Below are 7746 nucleotides of genomic sequence, written 5' to 3'. Positions count from 1 at the left end.
AGTAAAGGTCTCTGTATTGATCTACAAAAATTCTAGGCTTTGAAGTCCTTCTAAATTTGCAAAACAATCTGGAGCAAAAGTTTACACCCCTCTAGATTTGGAGTTGAAGAAACTGAGAGAGGAAATTAGACGCTGGTGATGGTACGAGTGCTTAAATCTGCTTTAACGTAAGTGAGAACAGGAATTAACTAGATTTACGGATATTCCTGACCAAAAAAATGTAACTATAAATGGATAAAATGCATGATGTGTCATATGAATAATAAAAATGATAGATTTCTCAGATATACATTATGTGTTGTTATAGGAAAATAATCGACCTTTTGTTATAGGAGTATCTCTGCTGTTGATTAGTTTCCCATAAAAGCACAGCAGTTTATTCCTTAATTAAGCCGTTCAGCAGACTATGATGGTGAGGGTTTGATACTGAGATTATGACAGGTTCTGATTTTGAAAGTGGAAGCTGGATCATTTCTAAAACATCAACAGGTGACTGATGAACTTAAAAAAGCTAATGTCTGACAGCTCCATGTAGTCTGAGTTAGAGCAGTGTCCAAGAGCAGAGGATCAACTTCCCGGTTTATTTAACCAACTTAGGGTGAAATGTTCAGTGAGGACAAAACAACAAATATTAAACATTTTAGAGACTTAACTAGCAAAGCAGCACGGCTAAGAAGAGCTTAGAGCTACTAACACAGAGTCTGTTTAACATGTTCTCAACAAAACAAGGCATTCAAATGATTCAGAGAAAGAATCTCAATTCCAACAATCAAATCCTCTAAAGTAATGCAAGCTTATGCAGATTAGTTTGTTAGTTAGTTAGCTAGTTAGCTTTGCCATCCAGCCCAGAATTCTCCTCGTCTCAGATTAAACCGTAGAAAAATAATTCCTTGCTATAAAGACGCAACTCATTCCATATATAAAATATGAAACAATTGATATGTATATTCAGGATGCATCGATATCTGATAACTGCATCAAGCAATCTTAGCAAGGTACATCTTAGTCCTAGCAGATTCAGAGTAAAAACAAAACATCCAGACGTTTTTCAGTACCACATATCCTACACAGGGTCATGGGAAACCTGGGGGTGCCAGTACTTCACACACATCCACAATCACACACTGCAGGCAATTTAAAGATGCTAGTCAAGTCAAGAGTCAAGAAGCTTTTATTGTCATTTCGACGCTATATAGTTGAAGCAAGACATAGTGATATGAAACAACGCTCCTCTAGAACCATGGTGTTACATAAAATAACACTAAGGAGAACTGAGGAGTAAAAAGTGCGTTAACGTTACTAGCAGTGCAAACAGAGCAAGACAAAAGAGTGCAAGACGGAAGAGAATTCAATATGCTACAGGACAGATACATAAAATAGCACTGACCAGAATACAGTCTGTTTGGACCATTGTGCAAAAGAATAAAAGGATTCTTGTAAACACATGATAGCAGCAGTTATGACTCATGAATCATTTGCAGCATTCAGTGTGTGATGTACAAAAAACATCATCCCACAACACGTGTCTTTAGACTGGGACAGAAACCGGAGAACCCAGAGGGATTAGGGATTAATACAAATAAATTTAAATATAAGTCTAAAATTAATCTTAAACTTTTTGTCTATCATTAAACTTTGACTTTTCAGGCAAAACATTATGACCACCTGCCTAATATAGTGTTGGTCCCCCTTTAGCTGCCAAAACAGCCCTGACCCGTCCTGCACTGTGTATTCTGACCCCTTTCTATCAGAACCAGCATTCACTTCTTCAGCAATTTGAGCAACAGTAGCTCGCCTGTTGGATCGGACCAGCCTTCTTCACTCCCCACGTGCATCAATGAGCCTTGGCCGTCCATGACCCTGTCGCCGGTTCTTGGACCACTTTTGGTAGATACTGACCACTGCAGACCGGGAACACCCCACAAGAGCTGCAGTTTTGGAGATGCTCTGATCCAGTGGTCTAGCCATCACAATTTAGTCCTTCATCAAACTCGCTCAAATCCTTACGCTTGTCCATTTTTCCTGCTTCTAACATCAACTTTGAGGACAAAATGTTGACTTGCTGCCTAATATATCCCACCCACTAACAGGTGCCATGATGAGGAGATCAACAGTCTTATTCACTTCACCTCTCACTGGTCATAATGTTATGGCTGATCGGTGTATGTTCTGTAATCCGGCTTTGAGACAAACGGGGAAGTGAATTTATTAGGATGTTTTTAATGTAATCTTATTGCTTTTACTTTAATCCCATGGTTCGGTTCAGCAGGGAGTCCTCTTTTAAGAACACGCATATTGACTCTCTTATATAACCGCGAGCTGTAGAGCCCAAAAATGTCAGTGACCATTTCAGATTGAATCTCCACCACCGTCACGCTCTTTTCTCCCTGAAGGGAAGCTAATAGGGTTTTTTATTTTTCCTTCCATAAAGTCTAAAAAGAACACCTACACACTCCTTCTCTCTCGCTCGCTCTCTCTCTCACACAAACACACACACACACACAGACACACACACACACATACACACACAGACACACACACACACAGAAACTTCAGGAAATGCACAGTATTGTGCTTATAAAAAAGGGTTTGGGACACGTCATCAGCTGTTTGTGTAACAGAGTACCTCTTTAATATGTGTTACATAAGCCTCATCAGTGTCTGATTTACTGTTGATGTCTCGGTCTGGTGGAAGCACATCACTGTGTCTCGGTGGTGCTTATATAACAGCAAGATGAGACCGGGATTGATCAGAATGTCCTAAAAAGAATTCAGACACACGTAAAATCATGGAAAGAAATGTCTTACAGAGCAGCTGCAAAAGACTTGGTTATATTCATGTTTGTGACAGATATAAAAGCTAGCATGAAACAATATTTCAATAGCTGTATAAAGAAACTACTAGAGTTGAACAATGTTAGTCATTTCAAGCTTCATGTTTGGGCCAAAAAACACATTTCTAAGTCATTTCTTAGAAAGGGGAAACATGCAATATATAAACTAAATACAATCGAGCGTCACCTATTCTCGCATTCGTTATACCTGAGAGCAGCATTGCAGCTGTGCTACTTCTCTAAAACTACACAAGAAGCAGAGCAAAAAGTCACTAGAAAAGGGAAATTCGGTGTAATTTTGTGTGTAAAACACGTGCACTGTAGTGCGTATGCCTTTTTCCTGTATAGTTCTGAATATTTCTCCATATTCAATTTAATGCAGTTTATTTCTACAGCACTTTTAACAAGGGACATTGTCTCAAAGGAGCTATTAAGTTACTAGACTTCTATATTTATAATTTTTTTTAATTTTATTAATATTTTTATATTTTATTATCATATTTTATTAAATTTGATTTTTTTATGCTGTTGCACTGTGGGCCGAATAACTACAGATCATTCCATTTCATCAGTCATATGCAAAAGTGTTACACCCCCTTGGAGTTAAAAAGGCCTTTATTCATTTACACCAATCAGGCATAACATTATGACCACTGAGAGGTGTCGTGAATACGACTGATGATCTCCTCATCATGGCACCTGTTAGTGGGTGGGATATATTAGGCAGCAAGTCAACATTTTGTCCTCAAAGTTGATGTTAGAAGCAGGAGAAATGGACAAGTGTAAGGATTTGAGCGTGTTTGATGAAGGGACAAATTGTGATGGCTAGACCACTGGATCAGAGCATCTCCAAAACTGCAGCTCTTGTGGGGTGTTCCCGGTCTGCAGTGGTCAGTATCTATCAAAAGTGGTCCAAGGAAGGAACAGTGGTGAACTGGAGTCAGGCTCATTGATGCACGTGGGGAGTGAAGAAGGCTGGGCTGTGTGATCCGATCCAACAGACGAGCTACTGTTGCTCAAATTGCTGAAGAAGTTAATGCTGGTTCTGATAGAAAGGTGTCAGAATACACAGTGCAGGACGGGTCAGGGCAGCAAAAGGGGGACCAACACAATATTAGGCCAAAATGTTCTGCATGATCGGTGTATATATAATACAGACACGTGTATCATGTATACTGTGTTCATTTACTCATGCTCATACAAATACCAACATCTGATACCAGGTAATAGGACGTGACGCAAACCGAACGTACGCTGTCGCACTAATGAACAGACGACACGTAATGCTAAGCGGTGTTTTATGATCGTGATCACGTCACTGTGACAGATGACCATGATCGATGACGCTACTTCATCTTCAGATTAAAATTCCATAAAATTTATATTTAAATGTTTGAGAATTGTATTTTCTCTCCATTCCACACTCCTGTCGTTCCTCTCTAATGTTTACAGTAAAACTTAAAACTTAAAACCAATGAACCAATGACCCAGTGTTGGTGGCGATGTTGTGCTCGCTTGGACAAAAATCCACTTTTGAGACTTTTTGTCAAAAGCAAACAATCTAAAGTGGAGTTAAAAATGGAGAAAAAACACCAGCAAAACTAGATCATGTCTATCAAAACTTCATGTTCATCAAGTTAACAAAACGAATAAATAATAAAGTTGAATTTTAAACGTGTTATTACTTTTATTTAGAAAGTTTGTCTGTAAATGGTAAGAAATAGTCTTTTGCAAATAAGTTAATAAAGTCATGAAATATTTCTCATTATGAGATTATTTCAACATTTTCTGCACATTTAATTTGGCAAAACTTATTTCTTTAAAAATAAATGTATATCTATGGAATAAAATGAACTTAAAATCTGTAAAAAAAAAAAAAATGTTGAATAGGTTCAATGAACTACAATTTGCATGAAATAATCTTGTAATAAGAAATATTTAATATTATTATATAATAATAATATCATTATTATTTCATATATTTTATATACTCAATATATATTATTTAATATATTTTTATATAATTTACAACATTCATTTCTTAAAAAAAAAAGTAAAAAAATTTATTATTTATAGAAAATTCAGGATTAATTAATAGTAAAAAGCTATACATCCAACTCTACGTTCCTCGGTTACAGAAAAACAGCTATTTTATTTTCACAGCTTTAAGCAGGACAGGCTTTAACTGTTTGCCTCCGTCTTGTATGCGCTAAAAATTCTCACTGCCGTCTCTGTTTTCGTCTTTGTGTAGCCGATCCTACATTAGCGGTTCTCTTAATCTGTTTTCTTCGACAAGGCCAAACTTTTGCTGTGGTTCCTTTTCAGGTTCGGTCTTTATTTTTAGCTCACGGTGAAGGTGTGCGTCCCACACTGCAGTCTAACGAAGGTGACGTTTGAGTCAAATTACATGATGTAGACTTAGGTTTGTTGTGTGTGTGTGTGTTTGTGTGTGTGTGTAAGTCTCTAATTTGCGAACCTTCCATTACACAAAGGCGTGCTGTTTAGTGTTTATGTATTTGTGATAGCTTTGACATTTAAGTCTCTTGTCTATCTCTTCTGTCATCACTCATACAGGAAACATGTAGCTGGTGACTTCATAGGAATCAGAGTTGATTAATATTAATACAAGACTTGCGTATGACTTACATCTAGTCTTCATCCTTTTAACCAGGTCAGTCAGCTCGTCATATGGAGGCGTGGGCAGATACTGACCCAGAAATCTGTCTGGTGCTGACTCATTACTACTGGAAATTTGTCATTGCATACGAAAGTGACTATAAGCACTGAGTCTATTCCAATTCTAAGTGTTTTCTTTCGGCCGGATAGAAACAGTATAATATGCATGACATCAGCTTTAAAGTCCTGTATTGATATTCGTCGACTTTGACTGAGTTAAATCCAACTTTCTTTCAAAGCGACAGGAGGACAATCTATTTCTTGGTAAAAAAAAAATAGCAAAAAAAATTAGCGTAAATTACAGAAACTTCCAGATTTCATATTGGTCATGTTTCCTGGAACTGAGGAGCTGATAAAGTGGAAGTGAAAAAGAGAATATGAATATGTTCACACTGAGTTCATACACAGATGTTTGAGGAAGACGTTATTAGATAGCAATGAGGCTGAAATTTGGATAGATTTGCCAAACTGGTGTATATTATATACTGACAGATGACAAATAATAATTATATTTGATCAATATTTCAGAAAATCGACACATTCATTTGCTATTATGGTCATTTTCGTACTGTAACTGGCCCATGAGTCTATTCGACTCATGAAAGTATTTATTTTATACATGAATTAGTAGAACAAAACATATTTCGTGACAAAATGAATAATGCTAGCTTTAATTTTTAGATGAAAACAAAAATAAATAGTGTTTCTGTAATGCTCTAGAGGTGTTCAGTTGTTTCCTGGCTTCATTTTGTCCCCACAAATCTTTTGGGTAGTTCTTCCAACTACAACGTTTCTATCATGGTGGGCGTGGTCTCTTCCAGGATGACTCCGCCCCCATCCCCCCAAACAAGGCACTGAACTGTTGCTGGAGGATGGAAACGTTTTCAATCATACAATATGTCCTCCACACTCAACACAGAACACAAAATCTATTGCCTCGACTATTTCCCCCGCTTCTATTTTTATACCCGAACAAGTGCAAGTGCGACTTTTAATCCGTGTCCAAACCCTTGACCTGACCTGACCTGCAGCTCAAATCTTTCCCCAGTTCTCCAGGTCAGGACAGATTTGTGTGAGGAAACACCATCAGCCCTGAGACTCATGACTCACTCGAGAAAGAAAATCGACTCAGTGCTGAAATCGCTGCCGGTTAAATGGAGGTCAGGCTTCAACAATCTAATGTCAGCGTCCGGCGGGTCAAATAACCGTATAACCGTATCGCAGGAATGAAACGGATCTGATTAGCAAAGATTCAAATGCTCTGTTTAGACTGTGCTAAACTAATGAAGAGATTATGTCTACACACTGCAGGTTCTCCAGATCAATGCGAATGTACGATAAAATGAGAAGCGGAGACTGTGTATATTCTATAATGTAATTAGAAAAAGTCCAGCGTTATTGAATTATAGCTAAGAAATCCTAACAGCAAACATACTGTTTTTCTTTTATCGGTGTAGACCAGTGATGCATATACACTATATTGCCAAAAGTTTTGGGACACCCCTCCAAATCATTGAATTCAGGTGTTGTTCATCAGGGGTTGGGCTCGGCCACTTAGTTCCAGTGAAAGGAACTTTTAATGCTTCAGCTTCATACCAAGACATTTTGGACAATTTCATGCTCCCACCTTTGTGGGAACAGTTTGGGGGATGACCCCTTCCTGTTCCAACATGACTGAACACCAGTGCACAAAGCAAACTCCATGGATGAGCGAGTTTGGTGTGGAGGAACTTGACTGACCTCAACCTCATAGAACACCTTTGGGATGAATTAGAGCGGAGACTGCGAGCCAGGCCTTCTCTTTTTTCTAAACACATTAATCGACTGCTATTTATTGCACATTGCTGCCTTGAAATAAATGTTCCCTTCCTTAAAAATGTCACTTGCCTTATTCTCTTTTGTTATTTTAGTTGCTATACATTTTTAAGATAGCAGAGCTGATCACAGAAATTGCCATGTTTACAGTAGTCATGTTTATATAAGTATCTCTTATCTCTGTGGTAGTCACTATCACCAGTGTGCAGTTTATCAGACCCACAAGCAGGAGGAATTAAGAGTGATGCTTTATTAAGACGACTAAAACAAGACCTACACGGAACTTACAGAGACTAGGGGACAAATACGTGAGTAACAGTAACATGGCGACCTGAAAAACACAACGGCATCTGACTGAACAACAAACAACAACAATGACTGACAAAGACAGATACAAAAGAGCTGGCATATATATATATAT

The sequence above is a fragment of the Hemibagrus wyckioides genome, linkage group LG21 (assembly GCF_019097595.1).
Source record: "Hemibagrus wyckioides isolate EC202008001 linkage group LG21, SWU_Hwy_1.0, whole genome shotgun sequence".
Taxonomy (NCBI): domain Eukaryota; kingdom Metazoa; phylum Chordata; class Actinopteri; order Siluriformes; family Bagridae; genus Hemibagrus; species Hemibagrus wyckioides.
The sequence above is the reverse complement of the archived record's forward strand: the minus strand, read 5'-3'. Positions refer to the sequence as shown.